This window comes from Leucoraja erinacea, chromosome 4, assembly GCF_028641065.1.
Source record: "Leucoraja erinacea ecotype New England chromosome 4, Leri_hhj_1, whole genome shotgun sequence".
Classification (NCBI taxonomy): Eukaryota; Metazoa; Chordata; class Chondrichthyes; order Rajiformes; family Rajidae; genus Leucoraja; species Leucoraja erinaceus.
The window spans coordinates 29,527,693-29,547,779 of record NC_073380.1 but is presented as its reverse complement, the minus strand read 5'-3'; the positions used below and the strand labels follow the sequence as shown (position 1 = coordinate 29,547,779).

The window sequence follows — 20,087 nt, the reverse complement described above, 5'->3', positions numbered from 1 at the left end:
ATCAGCTCCAAGATTGCAGGGAACTAATGGAAAAGGTGACTGCTGACATACAGTGGGACACAGGGCTGACAGCATGATGAAGTAGCTATATGTGGCACATTCAGGTTCACTTAGCTCAAGATTTAACTAATACTGCTCCTTTCGTGGCCTCGTGAAGCAGTTCCTTTAAGTGTGGTCACTGTGTTAATATTAGAGTTGTGACAAGAAATGCAGTACAGGACCCCACATCACATGTTCCAAAAAAGTACTGGCTTGTAGGTTAATTGGCTTTGGTAAAGGTTGAAAATTGTCCCTAGTGTGTAGGATAGTGTTATCATACGGGGATCATTGGTAGACGTAGACTCAGTGGGCTGAAGGGCCTGTACCCATGTTATATCTCTAAATTAAACTAAGAATAATTCTATTCTACAGGTGTGGAATTTCCAAAGAGCAGTGAGAATGTGAAACTTGGTAACACAGGGAGTACAGCAGGTGACTGTCATAGATGTTTGACAGGTGGAATCTTTCAAACGGAAACATCAATAAACATTCATTTTTGTCAAGTGCTCAGAGTCAACAAATATATCTTTTTATCATTACTTATCAGAATTAATTATGAAATCGCCCAATGAAGCAGATAGCCCTGGAGAGCAGAGCTGCTAGAACAGGTAAACTCTGCAGGTCCTTATGGGCCTGTCTCACTTAGGCGATTATTTCGGCGAATGTCGGCAACTTCCGGCGACTGTCATAGTCGTAGCAGGTCGCCGAAAAACCGGCAGCCTGAACCCCCCTACGACAATGTCTATGACAATGTCTACAACAACCTACCACCTATTCGACGTCAAACTACGGCAGCGGTTCTTAACCTGGGGGTCGTTACCCCCATGGGGGTTGTTTGGGGGTTTTCCAGGGGTCATGAAGGGGTCATAAATAACATATCCATTTGTTGAGCCCATTTTTAGGAACCAAACAAAGGTACAAACCATTTTGTTCACGTATACTGTTCACGTATACTCGTACGTATACGCACACGAACTGTGTGTGGCCTGGATCATGTGCGATCGAGGCTCATGCTTGCCAACTGCCGTGTGTTAGCGATCGTGCATGGCCAAACTATGAGTAGGCCCTACATTTACCCATTTTCACTATAATTTCATAATGGCACTTTAGTTCAGGTCACATAGAACAAATTTGTGTAATTCTCACAATTCACGAGCAAGCATTGTTTAAGCCGCAATGTGTTATCTGTGCCAAGGATTTGAGCCACGAGAGCATGAAGCCCAGCAAACTGAAGATCCATTCGGAGTCTTGTCACAGCGACCTGGCAGGGAAGGGCGTGGACTATTTCAAATGAAAAGAAGCCGTACTCAAGGGTTTCCACATCGATTCGAAGGGTCACTGCACTCGTCGAATTGAAACAGCGCAGGAGGCTTCACACCGGATTGCTTATCGAATCGCACAGACTAAGAAACCTCACACCATCGGTGAAGAGCTTATCAAGCCATGCCTCCTTGGAGCAGCGACGTTGGTGCTGGGGGAACAGCAGTCAAACAAGTTCAGGCAGATTTCCCTTTCGAATGACACAGTCAAAAGTTGAATCTCGGATATGAGTAATGATATTCTGCTGCAAGTAGTGAGCGCTGTGAAGAGCAGTCCAGTGTATTCACTGCAACTGGACGAGTCAACAGATGTTGCCTCATGTTCCCAACTGCTAGTCTACATTTGTTACCTCGATGGAGAAGCCATGAAGGAGGAGTACCTGTTCTCGGAGCCATTGGCCACTACCACTCGGGGAGAAGATGTGTTCAGAATGCTGGAAGCCTTCCTCATCAAACATGAACTTGGCTGAGAACAACTTGGATGGGCTGACTTCTTCTCCGAGGTGAATTCCTTGAACCTGTTACTTCAAGGAAACCTCCCAATGCTACACACGTCTCGTGACAAAATGGCAATTTTCAGGAGGAAGATTTACCTTTCCAGAGAAGAGTCCAAGACGGTGACACGACTATCTACCCTGAGATGATGAATCTCCTGGATATTACGCCAGATGCTGAACGGCACTTCCTCGAGGAGATCTAAACCCACCTTCTGGCAATTAATGAATTCATCGAACGTTACTTCCCCAGACTGGAAGACTGCTCTTATGATGAGTGGATTTGTCCGACCCTTTTTCGGTTGAAGATGGTGCCATCAACGATACTGACGTGACTGCGAAGGTTGAATTTTACCGAATTTGTGATTATGCGCAGCTCAAGAATGACTTCATGGAACAAGAGCTCACCACGTTTTGGATGAAAGTGAAGGACTGTCCTGTTCTTTCAAAGAAGGCCCTGACCATATTGGTCCAGTCCCCCTCAACCTACCGCTGTGAGGCTAGATTCTCTCTGGATACTTTCAAGAGAGAGCTAGATAGGGCTCTTAAAGATAGTGGAGTTGGGGATATGGGGACAAGGCAGGAGCGGGGTACTGATTGGGGATGATCAGCCATGATCACACTGAATGGCGGTGTTGGCTCGAAGTGCCGAATGGCCTCCTCCTGCAACTAGTGTTTATTGTCTATTGTCTCAACCATGGTAACTCTGAAAAACGAAGGCACGCAATAGGCTTGTGATCAACGCTGACATGAGGTGCTGCCTGTTGAGCATTTGTCCTCGTTTTGATCGCCTGATGGTTTTCAGCCATCCCATTGACTGAGTATTGGCAGACATGTTTTAATAAATCGGGCAGTTTTTTTTCAATTTTTGTTTCGAGGGTCATGGTACTGACCAAGAATGTCTGATGGGATCGTGGGGCCAAGAACCACTGAGCTACGGCAAGCTACCGACAACGGGTGACTATTAGCACGTCCACCTGCAACCACACCTACGACAGCCTTATGTCCACCCGCGACAAGCTAGACAAGCTAAGACAATTCAGTCGCCGGTACCTGTCGTCGGCTGACGTAGGTAGTCGCCAATGGAATTCACTGGTCAGCACCTGGTGCCAACCTACCTCATCCTGGCGACAACCTCTGACAGCACCATCGTCAGGCTACGAGCGTTGGCGTCAAGCCCACAGGCATTAACTGTCGCCAAAAAGTTCTGAACATTTCAAAATCCAGCGGCGACCAGAAAAAAGGTTTTTCTCTTTGGGTGACAGAGGAGAACATACAGGCGACACCCGGCGACCATGTATCGCCAGCTTAGTCGCCTGTAGTCGCCTAAAAAAAACACCTAAGTGGGACAGAGGAATCAGTCGTTATAAAAGACCTTGGGGTTTTTATTGTATTTTTCTGTATTTTGTCATTATAAATGTAACATAACTGCCAAATCAACTCTGATTTACAGCTGGTACGATGAACATTATATGTTTATGCATAGTGACTTTTTGAATACTGACAGGTGATTATGTGTAAAGGTTTAAATGGTCTACTGTCCTTGATGAATTGTCTCATACTCCTAGCCTTGTGCAATTTTGAAAATTTAAATCAATAAAAATAGAAATAAATGCTAGAAAATAATTGAGTTTATCTGTCAAAATTATTTAAACTGAAAGATTACCTTCTGCCAAGCTAACGTTTAAAGCAGAGCCATATGATTTTGCTAGACCAAGTGGGACCCGTTGGGTCCCATCCCCTCAATGGGGGGGGGGGGGGGGGCAGCGGCCTGCGGCATCACACATGCACACACTAACCAACCCCACACACACACACTAAACCCCACCTTGATTTTATATTAATTTTATTCATTCGCTCCTTTTACTCCATCCCCCGCCCTATCCACACGCATAGCCCCCAACTGGGCAGGCGCGGCTAGAGAGGAAGGGGCGGGGGTAGAGAGGGAGAGGGTGGGGGGGGGGGGGGGGGGTGCAAGGCGTCGCACGGGAGGGCTAGTTCCTGAATGTTCCACTCACCCATAGGTCCCAATAATCACCACTCCCTAGAGAAGGAGGGGGGTCGAGGGGGGGGGGGGGGGGGGGGGGGGCAGAGAGGGAGGGGACAGAGAGGGAGGGGGCAGAGAGGGAGATCGGAGAGGGGGGCAGAGAGGGAGGGGGCAGAGAGGGAGGGGGCAGAGAGGGAGGGGGGGAGAGATGGAGGGGAGGCAGGGAGGAGGGGGGGGGGGTAGAGAGGGAGGGGATAACGCAGAGAGGGTTGCTCAGAGAGGGAGGAGGGTAGGGGGGAGGGGGAGAGAGGGGCAGCGAGGGGGGGGGGAGAGGGGGAGGGGGTAGAGAGGGGGGGAGGAGGGAGAAGGGGAGCAGAGAGGGGGGGGGGGGAGAGAGGGCTCATAGGGTAGGGGGAAAGATCCCGGGGATGCAGATAGGGAGGCACCAGAGAGGGAGGGGGGTCTCAATACTCACAATTCCCCAGAGAATGATGGGGTTGCGAGGGAGGGGGTTAGAGAGGGAGGGGGGGGAGGGAGGGGGGGGGGTAGAGGGAGGGGGAGGGGGGGGGTAGAGGGGAGGGGGATGGGTAGAGAGAGGAGGGGGAGGGGGGAGAGGGAAGGGGAGGGGTAGAGAGGGAGGGGGAGGGGTAGAGAGGGAGGGAATAGAGAGGGAGGGGGAGGGGGAAGAGAGGGAGGGGGAGGGGGAAGAGAGGGAGGGGGCGGGGAGGGAGGGGCAGAGAGGGAGGGGGGAGAGGGGGGGGGGGGAGGGAGGGAGGGGGGGGAGGGGGGGGGGGAGGGGAGGGGGGGGGAGGGGGGGGGGGGTAGAGCGGAAAGGGGAGTGTTTAGAGAGAGGAAGAATGGAGGGGGTAGAGGTAGCACCTATGCAGGTCGCAGAGCAGTGCCAGGACCTGGAACTCGGCCTGGTTCTCGTACTCAGCCCGGCCCTGGCTATAGACTGCAGCCATCAGTTTGGCTGCTGTAATCTCCAGTCCAGGCCCCGACTCACCTCCGGGCAGGTTCCGACTTCACCTCCGGGCACGTCCTTTGTTCCACCGGCGGCTAATTTTTTGGCGCCGGTCACGACCCCATCCAAGCCCCGGCCCTCACTCCAGCTCCAGGCTCTGCTCCAGCCCAGGCCCGCTCACCGGGCTCTTCCTGCGGCAGCGATCTCCCCACCAGGCGCCGGGCACGAACCCGAGCGGGCGGCCGCGAGCGGGTGTCGGACCACGAGCGACGTCGCGAGGCCTTGAGCAGGCGTCGAGCCGGGCTCGGCCCGCAGCAGCAGCCTCCCCACCAGGCGCCGGGCATGGACCCGAGCGAAACCACGGGCGGGTGTGGACCTCGAGCAAGGCCGCAGGCGTCGAGCCGGGCTCGGACTGCAGCAGCAGCCTCCCCACCAGGCCCCGGGCGGAGGACCCAAGCAAGGCCACGGGCGGGCGGGCGGGCGTCGACCCAAGGACCCCGAGCAAGGCGGTGGGCGGTCGTCAACCCGAGCACTGCGAGTTCGTCCACCGCAGAGCCATTGTGACATTGTCAGTGAAAACTTATCGTTTAAAATTCAATCTTTTGATATTTTTTAACATTTACAGTAATAATTCGAGAAATATAGCATGGAATGTTCAGATAAGATTATTTGGGCTCGACAGGAAAAATGTCAACTGCAATATGTAAAAATATTATTGTTATCGCATAGTTTTTTTACAAAGCTATAAAGACACACACTTATGCACACGTACAAGATCAGTGTTTTAGAGTTATATAGATGGGGGTGAAAGAGAAAGAGAGAATGTTAAGCAACTCGGAAAGATTAAATGGGCCAAAAGCGAGCACGTGGGACTAGCATGGATGGGGCATCTTGGTTGGCATGGGCAAGTTGGGCCGAGGGGCCTGTTTCTGTGCTGTACGACTCCAAGAAGGGAAGTGGGAAGGGGTACAAATGGCAATATTGACATCCGACCAAATATCAAAAATAATATTTCTTCATTAACTTTGATTTGCATGACACAAGAGTATTTGGTGGTCAAACACAGAATAAGATCAAAATACTACAGGATTCCTCAGCAGACAACAATTTTCCCCTTGGAATGCTTTGGTCTAGTATCTGGCTACAAGCCCACCAAATGGAGCCTTCTTCACAATGAGTGGCAATGAGAAATACAACTATCTACTGTAGTATTTCCCCATCATCATAAGCCCCTTCGTCCAACAACCCATCGTAACCTCATCCTCAACCTGATATGAGATCATGCGCATACATGAGTTTCTAGCCACAGTGGCAACACGGTAGCGCAGTGGCAGAGTTTGTTAGACTTTGTTACAATGCCAGAGACTCGCTGACTACGGGTGTTGTCTGTACAGAGTTTGTATGTTCTCCCTGTGACCGCGTGGGTTTTCTCCGGGTGCCCTGGTTTCCTCCCACCTACCAAAGACGTGCAGGTGTGTAGGTTAATGAGCTTCTGTAAATTGTCCCTAGTGTGTAGGATAGAACTAGTATCGGGGGTTACTGGTCGGCGTGAACTCGGTGGGACACTATATCTCTAAACTAAACCAAATCGAACCATGTAGCTGTTGGTAGGCAAGGAATTCTCCTGTAAAGGCTGTCACCATTTACATTCCTGACAAGCGCGAAACAGCAAGGTATATGAAGGAAAGAAAGCCAATTTCCAGTGCCAGTTACTCAGAACTGGGTCATTGCAATACTTTTTAATATGGAAAGATGAACTTTGCAAAAGGACACTGCAAAAAGATTCGGTGTTCTGCCAATTATTATACTATTGTGGAGGGGCAGTGACATGGATATTAAAGTAATAATGTAACCATCACAGATTGCAGTAAAAGAGCTCACAGTGTACATTGTACCCCGAGGACAGCTTCAATCCTTGTCATTTTCTATTAATACATTTCTCTTTCCAGGTTTGGCTTCATCGATTCCAGATTCTTTACTGTAAAAGTTCCCAAAGATTACTCCCATTAGATTCCCTAAGACTGTGCTACAAAATAAATATGTTATCTATCTACCTTAATGAAAACTCTGCATTATTAATTGTCTTCCATTGCTTGCTGTAAAGAATTCTGACCGCTCTCAAATTCATGGGTTTACAATCTATCAGCTAATACTTAGAAAACAAATTGGGAAACCATTTCAGTTCGCAACATTACAACTATTATGTTGCATCTGCAGTAATTTTCTTGAGCATTTTTCACAGTCGTTTTCCAGATGTAATTGGCAAATGCTCAAGAGTTTGTATTTTAACCAATGACTTATTCAATTCTTTTCTCGGAGTACGGAGGCAGCTCGTGAATTGCTGGAAATTGCTTCCCTTTTTGATATTAAAATCAATGGCTCTGGAATTATTTTTTTTTCCCCCCTCATAGAACCCAAACGAGAGATGCAAATGTCATGACAATTTAATTCATTCATTACTTTGACCTTCAAGTGTTTTACCTTTTTGCCCCCCTGGTAAATGTAATTTACTGTGACCTTTTACGTCAGTAATAAAAATTCATGCGGTGCCAGGGACTTTTGTAATAGTGGTGAGGTGATGACAGGAAGATGGGGTTGCAATGACTAATCCCACTGGTTTGGTAACCATAGGCACCATCTGCTGTGTCGCTGATCCACACTGAACCACAAGGTCAATGCTCAGTCAATTGCGAATTGACAGGGTCGCTGCAATGTTTTCACAGGTATTGTCTCTAATGGTCACTGTTCAATGAAAAACTTTCTCGGGAGCAGCACGGTGGCGCAGCAGTAGAGTCGCTGCCTTACAACGCCGGAAGACCCTGGTTCGGTCCCGGGTGCTGTTATACGGAGTTTGTACGTTCCCCGTGACCACGTGGGTTTTCTCCAGTTCCTCATGTTTCTTCCCACACTCCAAAGACGTACAGATTTGTAGGTTAACTGGTTTCTGTAAATTCTCCCTAGTGTATTGGACAGTGTTGGTGTACGGGGTGATCGCTGGCCTGTTTCCGTGATGTAGTTTTAAAGTCTAAAGTAAAGTCTAAAGTCTCTGACATTGAGAACGCCAGTCACCGGAATGGAGTTAAACATGTAAAAACACAATGTGCTGGAGCTAAATGCCGGAAAAGTCACCTATCCATGTTCTCCAGAGATGCTGCCTGACCTGCTTATTTGCTCCAGTACTCTGTGTCCTTTTCTCCAATAATAGATAATAGACAATAGGTGCAGGAGTAGGCCATTCGGCCCTTCGAGCCAGCACTGCCATTCAATGTGATCATGGCTGATCATCCCCAATCAGTACTCTGTTCCTACCTTCTCCCCATTTCCCCTGACTTCACTATCTTTAAGAGCCCTATCTAGCTCTCTCTTGAAAGTATCCAGAGAACCGGCCACCAATGCCCTCGGAGGCAGAGAATTCCACAGACTCACAACTCTCTGTGTGAAAAAGTGTTTCCTCATCTCCATTCTAAATGGCTTACCCCTTATTCTTAAACTGTGGCCCCTGGTTCTGGACTCTCCTAACATCTCCCAACATGCCTCTAGCATGTTCAAACCCTTATTAATCTTATATGTTTCAATAAGATATCCTCTCATCCTTCTAAATACCAGAGAATACAAGCTCAACCGCTACATTCTCTCAGCATATGACAGTCTCGCCATCCTGGGAATTAACCTTGTAAACCTACGCTGCACTCCCTCAATAGCAAGAATGTCCTTTCTCAAATTAGGTGACCAAAACTGTACACAATACTCCTGATGTGATCTCACGAGGGCCCTATAAAACTGCAGAGGGACCTATTTGCTCCTATACTCAACTACTCTTGTTATGAAGGCTAACATGCCATTCACTTTCTCCACTGCCTGCTGTACCTGCAGGCTTACTTTCAATGTATGAACAAGGACCCTCACATCCCATTGTACTTCCCTTTTCCCAACTTGACACCATTTAGATAATAATCTGCCTTCCTGTTTTTGCGACCAAAGTGGATAACCTCACATTTATCCACATTAAACTGCATCTGCCATGCAACTGCCCACTTACCCAACCTGTCCAAGTCACCCTGCATTCTCATAGCATCCTCCTCACAGTTCACACTTCCATCCAGCTTTGTGTCATATGCAAATTTGCTAATGTTACTTTGAATCCCTTCATCTAAATAATTGATGTATATTGTAAATAGCTGCGGTCCCAGCACCGAGCCTTGCGGTACCCTACTAATCACTGCCTGCCATTCTGAAAGGGTCCCGTTAATCCCTACTCTTTGTTTCCTGTCTGCCAACCAATTTTCTATCCAATCTAGCTCCAATACAATGTGTCCTAATTTTGCCCACTAATCTCCTATGTGGGACCTCATCAAATGCTTTCTGAAAGTCCAGGTACACTACATCCACTGGCTCTCCCTTGTCCATTTTCCTTATTACATCCTCAAGAAATTCCAGAAGATTAGTCAAGCATGATTTCCCCTTCGTAAATCCATGCTGACTCGGACTGATCCTGTTACTGCTATCCAAATGTGCCGCTATTTCATCTTTTATGATGGACTCCAGCATCTTCCCCACCACCGATATCAGGCTAACTGGTCTATAATTCTCTGTTTTCACTCTCCTGCCTTTCTTGAAAAGTGGAATAACATTAGCTACCCTCCAAACTACAGGAATTGATCCTGAATCTATAGAACATTGGAAAATAATCACCAATGCGTCCACAATTTCTAGAGCCACTTCCTTAAGTACCCTCGGATGCAGACTGGGGATGGGGACTTATCAGCCTTCAGTCCCATCAGTCTACGCAACACAATTTCCTGCCTAATGTGGTTTTTCTTCAGTTCCTCCGTCACCCTTGATCCTCTGGCCTATGGTTTGATAGGCCAACTTTTTGTGGTGGGTCAGGTAGCAGCTGTAAAACAGTTGTCACATGTTGGCACATTCAGTACAGATACAGAAATTAGATCTGACGGCTTCCCCAGCCTGACACAACATTAAAGTTACCCTAAAACCCTTTCCTTCTTTGCCTTCTGCCTACTCAACTTTATCGACCTTGTGTAAGCCTTTTAGCTTCCACGCAACAAACTATAAGAATGCTCTTTGCTCAATCTTCCTCCACTGTACTAGTCCCTTAAACGAACATCTTGTCTTCGTGCTTCCCAGAGGGCAGAAACCACAAAGCAATCTCAGGTAATTTAAATCCAATGCCTGATGACTTCTCCATCCGCTGCCTGTTTAAGGCCAAAATCTTACTGCCTAATCCATTTGGGAAATGCGGGAAGGCTTTAGTCGAATTCTGCACCGCCAGTCCCCATCGGAAGCTAAAGCTCGGATTGATTGTGTCCACTGCGGCTGTCAGCTTTTGCATTCAGACAGATTGAAAAAGTCAGTCTCAATATCGTCACTAATCTGAAAAGGCAGCGCTCTCTCTGATTGTGATAAATAAATGCTTGAAGCATGATTTCCATGGTTAATCTTTTTCCATTTATTCAATCGCATTTCCAGCTGTTTCCTCGCACACTCACAACCTGCCCCAACCACAAAGACCTAGATAAAGGATAAACCTTCTTTTATTCTTCCTAAGCCCCATATCTATAGGTCGCCTCTCGATCATTCTGCAATAATGACTGGCTTTAAAATCTTGTTTGCTTTCCCGAAAATTATACTGAACGCCATAAAATGCAGTGTGATTCGTGATAAAGGTTGTTATTCCCTGAAGAATTACTTCCATTTACACAGCACCTCCAACATTATAAGCAATTCATGGCACTACACCGGAGTGTTAGCAAACAAAATTTGGATCTGTCAGTAGATAATAGACCAGGTGACTAAAACTTTGGTCAAACTGACTGGGTTTTAGTTAATTAACTTCCTGATTAGTTCATAGAAACTCTAATGGGACTGATCTTAAAAGTATTAGGAAATGTAAAGCATAGAAATAGGCCCTTCAGCCTGTTTCCCAACCCAAAATGTTCCAGCAATATCCATGTTCTCCAGAGATACTGACTGATCTGCTGAGTTACCCCAGCATTTTGTGCCCTTCAGCCTACCTAGTCTACCCTGACCATCAACTTGGGAATGTACGGAATGAGAGGATATGGATCACGTGCTGGTTGAAGAGATGAGGTTAACCTGGCATCATGTTTGCCATGTGTGGGCTGAAGGGCATGTTCCTGTGCTGTACTGTTCTATGTTAACTACCTCTTCTGTCTCCTTGAGTGGCTAACTGCCTGTCCTTGGACCACGCAGTATTTTTGTGTGTGGGCCTGCGCATGGTCTGCTGGCAGCATGGCAAGTTACCAAAGCCTGGGGTAAGAGACAGACAGCGTGAGGCCTCTTGGCATTAGCTGCACTCACAGAATGGCTTGGACCGACAGTCAGGCTATGCTTCCCTGGTGGCCTATGATCAAATTCACACATGACCACTTTAAGAACAAGAAGAATGCTAAATTACATTCATGAAATATGCTCCCAGCAACCTAGATGGCGCCCAAGATAGGCGACTATCTGCGTGCTGTCCCAGAAGCAGATCTCCAATTACTAATTTCAATCACTCCGCAATTGGATCCCGTAACTGTTCACTGTAGATGGCTCGATTGTAATCATGTATAGTCTTCCGCTGATTGGATAGCATGCAACAAAAAGCTTTTCACTGTGCCTCAGTACACGTGGCAATAAAGTAAACTAAACTATTCTTTGAAAACCACAAGGCCAAAAACAGACACAGCCACCTGACCTGCTGAGTTACTTCAGTGCCATTATTCTAACATTCCTCTGACTGAGATCAACCAACATCACCATCTTTGGTTTGAACTGTTCTAGGCTCAGTAGTTCCCCAATCAATGCTTCCTCAATGAGTTGATCTCATGAGTCTCCTCCGAACCTGACCACCCAAAAAACATCTCTCCATCTTTCACAATCTCCACATCTATTCTCACCCAACACCCATTTTTGATTCCCATCAGGAGTTCGTGACTGCTCATCTCATTCTCACAATGATGATCCTCCTTGTCTTTCCAACCTACAATCTAGTCCATTTTTTTGACATTTTCTAAGGTTAAATAATCCACGACCTTATATAACGCGCTCACCACTTAGTAACCCTTAGGTTTCCCAGCACGGATGTTCAGCTTGTAATTGTGCTGTCTACATTTGTATATTTCTGTTCCTCAGTTACTTGGAATAAAATGAGAGGTGAACCAGATTTAAACAATAATCGAAAACCATTTTAATACCTCATTTTATTTCGAAGTCACGTGAGTGACTACGTGAGGAGCCCGCCAATCCGCATGCGCGTCAATACGCAAAACGCAATGTGGCGGGTCGGAGCAGTTCGCAACTGCTCTGGCAGGTAAGTAAAATTTACTTTCACCGGGCCGCTGCGACAGCGGTCCCGGATTAGCTGATGGAGGCGGCTGCTGCTCCATTGGAGCTCTGTACGGGAGCAGGCGGCCGATTTCGGAGGCCACCATGGAAGCTCCATAGGAGCTCGGTTTTTATTATTGCCGGCCGGATTTTAGCCACCGTGGAACTCCATTAGGAGTTGGGGCTGCCGGTGCGGCTTGGGAGCTCGCTACTAAAAATAGCAGCAGACAGTGTTTTATATAGCCACGGCTACGTTTCGTATCGCTGCTAAGTTACAGCGACCGGTGTTAGCCGTGGCCAGGGCAGCGAACGGCTGCCATAGCGCCTATATATTTAAAACAATTTAAATAAAAATACGCTGGTATCAGCATTATAGTCATATATAGCACCTATACATTTTTTAACATAGATTTGCTGCTGAGGCAGCATACGCTGGTATCAGCATAAAGTGTGTGCTCTATTCGTAGGGGCATTTTGGTATATTACATATAGTTCTTAATTTAAGTCAAAATCTAAAGAACTGGTTAAGGAGTTAAAAATAGAACTGGCAGTTTTTAAATAGCAGTTGCTATTCGGTCACATTTGTGACTATCACAGCAGATAAGACATTTATTATCATACACCATATGGTGTAGAAGAATTTGACTTGCTTTTCGATACAGAATGGGACTTCACTGGAGCGGGTGGCTGTTCGGAGGAACTCCATTGAGGCTCCAGAAAAGAGCTCCTGGCTTGGGAAGCCTTTTTTCAGCTGTGTCTATCAGACACCTGTGGAGCTATACCTAGTGCAGGGTTACAGTATTTCTCCCACTCTGTCTAGCGGACTATCGGGAAGAGGTGACTCCGATTATATTGCCGGATCATCCGAGTCATATGGGGGCCAGAGGCGCTCCAGTCCCTCCCTGAAATACTCTGTTGGGGCTCCAGAAGGGAGCAAGGACTCGGAGTCACTAGCAGGTGCAACCTGTCTGGTAAGTAGAATGATGATACCGGCAGAGCACCGATCTGCACAGCTAGTCCCGGTTCGGCTCCTAGAGGGAGCAGCTTGACAACCCTGAGTCGGGGCAAAGTCAAAACCAAGTCAGTGGGACAAGTCCTGTCAGATGATTTGGGTCAAGGGGATTCTGTCCCCACATCTATGGCAGATGTGATTGGGCGTTTGTCTCAATTAGAACATCTGATGAATCAGATGGTGGCACGAGAAATGCTCCATGCTACGAAGGCATGTCAGGCAGCAGCTCCTGGTTCAGGGTTGCAATATTACTCCCACTCGGATGAAAGGAGTGGTGGAGATGGTGCCAAATAACATGCTCCGTTTTACGGAAGCGTGCACAGGCAGTTCAAGTCATATGCCTGTAGCTACATACGCTGGCAAGAAAGGTCTTGTTATTAACCTCCGTAAACTCCGAAATGGAGCAGTCTGTCGGCCCAGGTTTTATGTTTACTGGCAGCATGGGCTGTCTAGTGGTTTTTTCACTGTCTCTGGGATAGCTCAGGTTGATGTAGAGACATTGGCAGGGTGCCTTGCATAATAATCTCTGTAAGTTCCAAGTGGGAACAGTTTGGTAGGGAGGTTGGCTTGGGAGATGGTCTGGGAAACTCTCTTCAATATCTTCTGATAGGATAAACCTGACATGCCAGGATTCAGTTTGGTGAACAGATCCACTTATTGTCCACAATAGGTCCCCAAGATAAACATGGCTTATGAGTGAGTTTATGGATTGTGTTAGAGGCAAGAAATGTGAGTCATTTCAGGAAACAAAAACGTATCTAAGTGAACAAAAAAAGCTTTTATATAGAATCTTTCACATCTTACAATGAATCCCGAAAACGGTTTAGAGACAATGAAGTAATGTTAAAGTGTTGGCAATCCTGTGTTGTAGGAAACAAGACAGTGAATCTTGTTTATACTTGCGAAGGGATAAAAGCTGGCCAGAGAATCGACAATCCTGATGGTTCTTCAACATGGTGCCATTTTACATCCACCAAAGAGAGGAAACTGGACCGTATTGAACTGGACCTGTATCCACCACTCACTTGCCACGCTTTGCCTGGCCCCCACTTTGGCACAGGTGGCGCAGCAGTAGAGTTGCTGCCTTACAGCGCCAGAGACCTGAGTTCGATTCTGATCACGGGTGCTGTCTGTACGGAGTTTGTATGTTCTCGCTGTGCTCTGCGTGGGTTTTCTCTGGGTGCTCCGGTTTCATCCCACAGTCCAAAGACACACAGATTTGTAGGTTAATTGGCTTCCGAAAAAAAATTGTGAATTGGCCCTAGTGCGCGTGTGTGGAATAAAATGAGTGTGCGGGGATTGCTGGTTGGCGTGGACTCAGTGGGCCGAAGGGCCTATTTTCTCACCGTATGTCTAAACTAAACTCTCTTTTCCCGCTGTCTCTTCCTCTTCTACTCCAATGAAGGGTCCATTCCCTCCACAGATGCTGCCTGACCTGCTGCGCTCCTCCAGCACTTTGTGTGTTGCTTGAGATTCCAGCATCTGAAGTTTCTTGTGTCTTCATACTATTACTCAGTGGGTGTCAAAGAATGAGAGCACTCACAGCCCAGGGATAGGGCATTCAGAGCTCAGAATTACAGCGCTCAGGACAGAGGTAGAATTACTTTACACTGGGTAATACTAATGAGATTTTACAATACAGCTGCTGCATAGGTTAAGTGGTACAAGATTACCTTCCACTGAGTGGTCCCACATTGCTTGGCTGCATTAAGGCTTTTACCGACAAAAGGAAAACATTATTTGTAGCTCTGCAAACTGTGCAGCACAATTGGCAACTTCACTACCCTGGGTCCAAGGACATTGTCAGCCCTGTTAATATTTTTTCTGTTCATATCCAGCAATGCAATTAACTTCAATTTCTTTCACCTTAAAAAAAAGTCCACAAGGAAAGACAACATTTTGCTTTCATAAGAAATAAGAACAGGAATAGTTTAGTTTAGTTTTTGTGTAGTTTACTGATGTAGGATGGAAACAGAACCTCCGGCCCACCGAGTCCACACCATTGATCACCAGTTCACACTAGTTCTATGTTATCCCACTTTCCCTGCATGTTAGGGGCAATTTACAGAAGCCAATTAACCTATAAATCTGAAAATCTTTGGGATGTGGGAAGAAACTGGAGCACCCAGAGGAAACCCTTGTGGTCACAAGGAGAACTTGCAAACTCCACACAGACTGTACCTGAGGTCAGAATCGACCCTGGGTCTCTGGCACTGATAGGCAGTAGCCATGCCAGCTATGCCACTGTACCACCCCTCAAGCTTGATTAGCCATTCAATGGCTGATCTAGCCTTAATGTTAAAACTACTTTCCTGCATACCCTTGATATGTTATATATTTTCTTGCGAATGTTCAGTTGATTGCCCCCAGAAAAACAGACAGGAATTGCAACCATCCTCACTCCTTCTGCCTTGTTTAAATTGTGATGGATGTGCACATTAAGTTTTGAATTTTGATGCAAAATCGCAATAACTTATTCCACACAGTTCCGAGTGAATACCCTGTCAACCAACCCTCCGTTTTTAACATAATCTGCAACAATTTGACGTTCTACATTTGTGATAAGGAGTTGACTGCCTCAAACAATTTGCAAAAAAATCCCCCGTGACATGTGCATTTACATTTCCCATTTGGATGGCCCGGTGAAAAATCTTTCAAAGGTGTCATGTTTCACAAAAGAGAAATAAAATGTAGTAACAGGGAACTGCAGATGCAGGTTTACAAAGAGAAAGTGACAAAGTGCTGGGCTTAGCAGGCCCCTGTAACTTAGCAGCTGTATTCCTGGAGAACATGGATAGGTGACACTTTGGGTTGTGACACCTCAATCTGTCTGAAACATCACCTTTCCTTGTTCTCCAAAGATGCTGCCTGATTGCCGAGTTACTCCAGCATTTTGTGTCTTTTTTAGAAATAAAATGTAATTTCTGAAGTTGAAGAGCATTTCAAACTGCCTCATCTTTCTCACAGTACTGGCCACCTGCGTTTGATGACACATATTATCGCGATAAACTATTAAAATTAGCCTTTGGTCAAAGATAATTTTTTCTGACATAACCCACAGCATAATATTGCGATGTTACAAGGTAGTTTAGTTACATGTTTTTGGATCAGTTGTCAAAGACCGGAAATTATTTATTTCACAGTGCAGTCTCTAACATTGCTTTTCCCACCACTGGAATTATTTCTTGCTCACAATATACTGTGTACCACACAAACGATGATTGACAGTTTTCAGATTTTATGTGGATTTTATGCCAAATTTATTGGTGACCAAAATGAGGAGTGTTAGGTTTTGTTATGGATAACGGAACGGTTTAGGGAGAAATGGGCCAGGTGGGACTAGCGTAGCATCTTGGTTGGCATGGGCACGTTGGGCCGAAGGGCCTGTTTCCGTACGGCATGACACTGTGACTCTATGCAATTGTTAGTAAAGGTGGACAGAGACACAAAAGATAGCATTTTAAATTTCCAATATTCTTTGTCGGGCGAGGAGGAGCCAGATGCACAGGTTTAAGCTTTCAGTCTCACTCAATGACTGGCCCCTCCCAATACCCCAATTACTGTGATATCCAAAAAAAATGGGCAAACAAGCAATCTCATTAGTTACAAGCCAGTTTACCAGGCGGTCCCTTATCAATGGCCTTGCTAAAATTCATGTAGTCAGCAACTAACGCAATACCCCCATCATTTTTGGGGGGGAGGAAATCAAGAGATTGTGGAGGAAAATGATCACATGGAAAGTATGCAGACACCACGCACGCATACACGTGCACACAAGCACGCACACATACATGGTTCAGATCAAATCTGGAACCCAGTCATTTGAGACAGCAACAGCAACTGCTGCCTTTATGCTCCACAACATGTGAATGGGTGATCGATGGTCAGCCTAGATATTTAGGCCAAAAGACCTGTTTCCATGCTATATCTCTAAAATCTAAAACAAACTAAAACAAGAGAATTGTGGATGCTCAGTCACTGAATGTGTTCAAGAATGCTATTGATGCGTTGTTAGATATTAAAGAAATGAAGGTTAGCACAGGAAAGTGGCACAGAGGTAGAAACTCAGCTGTGGTCTGATTTAATGGTAGAGCCATGACAAAAGAACAGTATTAGACCAATCAGCCCATTGGGTTTGCTCCGCCATTCGATCATGGCTGATCCTATTTTTCCATCGCAACCCCATTCTCCTGCCTTCACCCCATAACCTATCACGGTGGCGCAGCGGGAGAGTTGCTGCCTTACAGCAAAATGCAGCGCCGGGTACCCGGGTTCGATCCCGACTATGGGCGCCATCTGTACGGAGTTTGTACGTTCTCCCCGTGACGTAAGTGGATTTTCTCCGAAATCTTCAGTTTCCTCCCACATTCCAAAGGCGTACAGGTTTGTAGGTTAATTGGCTTGATAAAAAAAAAAAACATAACATTTCCAGTCCAACGTCCAGTTTAGTTCCTGGTGGACTCTTCGGAAAGTACAAGGTACCTTTGACGCCCTTACTTATTTAGAACCTATCAATCTCCGCTTTAAAAATACCCAATGACTTGGCCTCCACAGCCAAGTCATTGGGTATTAAATAAACACATAAATAAGCAATTGCAAATAAAAGTATGATTTTCTTCAATACTATTTGGGAAAGGAAGCTGCAGTTGAATGCATGCAACTGCTGTATGCAGCAAATGAATCTCGCTGTACCTGGTACATGTGACAATAAATAAACCATAAACAAACCAATTTGGAATTCATTACTTCCAACCAGAGTACTACACTGCTGCTATTATTTCTGATATATTTAACAGGTCCAAATGGAGGCTTCTAAATTATTAGAATTTTCACTGCTTGCCTCAGTTGGGGAGGAGGGTTGGTTGTGTGGGGGAGGGGGGGAATTGGGTGGCTGATTTTAATTGAGGACCGGGAAGCAAAAGCGCAGAGTGCCACCGACACGCTGCGGATTAAATGGAAGGGTGACAGATGAGAGGGCTCTTCAAACAACACAGAGAAGAGCGAGAGGTGATAAGGCTGATTATGATGAGAAAGAAGGCAGAATGACTCATAATTCAAGTGATATCTGGCAAGCAAGTAGCTCGCAGATAGCTGTCGGGAAAAGTTGTTCGATTATATCTCTTCAGGAAAGTTTTTTTTATTGCTGTTTGAAAAGGCTTTTGGATTATGATTGTCGAGGAACATTGACAATGATAGATCAAGAACATATAAATAAATAACATATCTCCATTGTGTTCTTGAATACTGTAGTGAATGTTTGAAGAGGTGACTGTGGAGGAAGGCAAGTAATGGCTACGGAGGTTAATTACACAGACTTTGATAGCCTTTGATAAGAAAAGTCCATCGTAAGCTAGCTGCAAGTAACATTTTTGGAAGTGACCTGATTATGTACGTGGCTGGACAGGTTCCAGACAGCAAGATTAATGGGCAGGTATTCAAAATGGCAACAAAATGCTGGAGTAACTCAGCGGGACAGGAGACATCTCCAGAGAGAAGGAATGGGTGACGCCTCGGGTCGAGACCCTTTGTCAGACTGAGAGTCAGGGGAAAAGGAGACATAGAGATATGGAAGGGCAAGGCAATTTACAGCAGCCAATTAACCTCCAAACCCGCATATTTTTGGGTTTAGTTTAGTTTCAGTTGAGAGATACAGCAGGGAAACAGGCCCTTCGGCCCACTGAGTCCGCACCGACCTGCAATCCCCCCGCACAAGCCTATGCACACAAGGGACAATTTATGCTTATACCAAGTATACAAACCCAAGCCAATTAATCTACAAACCTGTACGTCTTTGGAGTGTGGGAGGAAACAGAATCTTGGCGAAAATCCATGCAGGTCACAGGGATAATGTACAAACTCCGTGCAGACAGCACCCGTAGTCAGGTCTCTGGCACTGCAAATGCTGTAAGGCAGCAACTCTACCGCTGCGCCACCGAAGGAAACAAGAGCACCCAGAGAAAACCCACGCAGTCACAGGGAGATTGTGCAAACTCCACACTGACAGCACCGGGGATTTGGATCAAGCCCGGGTCTCCGACACAGAGGCAGCTGTCCTACCAGCTCTACCAATTCAAAATATAATATTTAGAATATGGTACATTTCATTTCATAACAAGGAGAATATAGTCTTCAGCGCAAAATAACGCATAAGAACTTCTGACTTTATATTCATTGCTCATTTCATCTTCCTTGTCATTATTTATAGGAATAAGCATTAATATATCAATGTAATTAAAATTAAAGGAAATAACTTTTTCCTCTTTAGGGAGGTTGCACGGCAATCGAGGTCATGACCCGTGACCCGTACTGTGGGGGTTGGGGTCGGGGGGGGGGGGGGGGGGGGGGGGGGTTGAATCACCCGGTGTGTGTGTGGGTGTGGGGTCGGATGTCGGGGTCGGGGTGAATCACCGTGTGGTGTGGGGGGTCGGGGGGTCGGGGGGTGGGGGTCGGGGGGTGAATCACCCGTGTGTGGGTCGGGGTCGGGGGGTCGGGGGTCGGGGGGTGAATCACCCCGACCCTCCGCCCGTCACAGTGCAGCCGCACAGGGGGAGACAGGGCGGAGGGCAGCCTTGGCCGGACAGTGCTGACCCCGGGGGGAGAGTGGGGCCTGTCCCGAGGGATCCACTCCTTCGGCCGTTTACACCTTGGTGCTTGGGTTCAGACCGCTCAGTCACCCTCCAGCTTGCCCTCAATCTGCCGGCATGCTGCTCTTTCGCAAGTCAGTGAGCAGCAGTGATTTTGGCCGTTTTCTCTCATGGTTACCCCTATTTCCACAATTTTTTACAGCGTACAAATTGACCATGGTGGCGGTTTTTAACAGGTAAGAACATATGTGTTTCGTGTGTTAACAGTGTATGCCGGAAGCTGCCATGTAATCCAGAAGGATTGAGCTACATGCTTCACGCCTTTTGACCTTATGTGCAAC

At 46.6% G+C, this 20,087-nt stretch overlaps 1 protein-coding gene across 12 annotated transcripts in view; it reads right to left on the bottom strand.

Moving 5' to 3' along the window:
* LOC129696231 (receptor-type tyrosine-protein phosphatase mu-like) overlaps positions 1-20,087 on the bottom strand; it is a 905,597-nt gene that overhangs the window by 717,112 nt on the left and 168,398 nt on the right. The gene's annotated exons all lie outside the window — the stretch shown is intronic.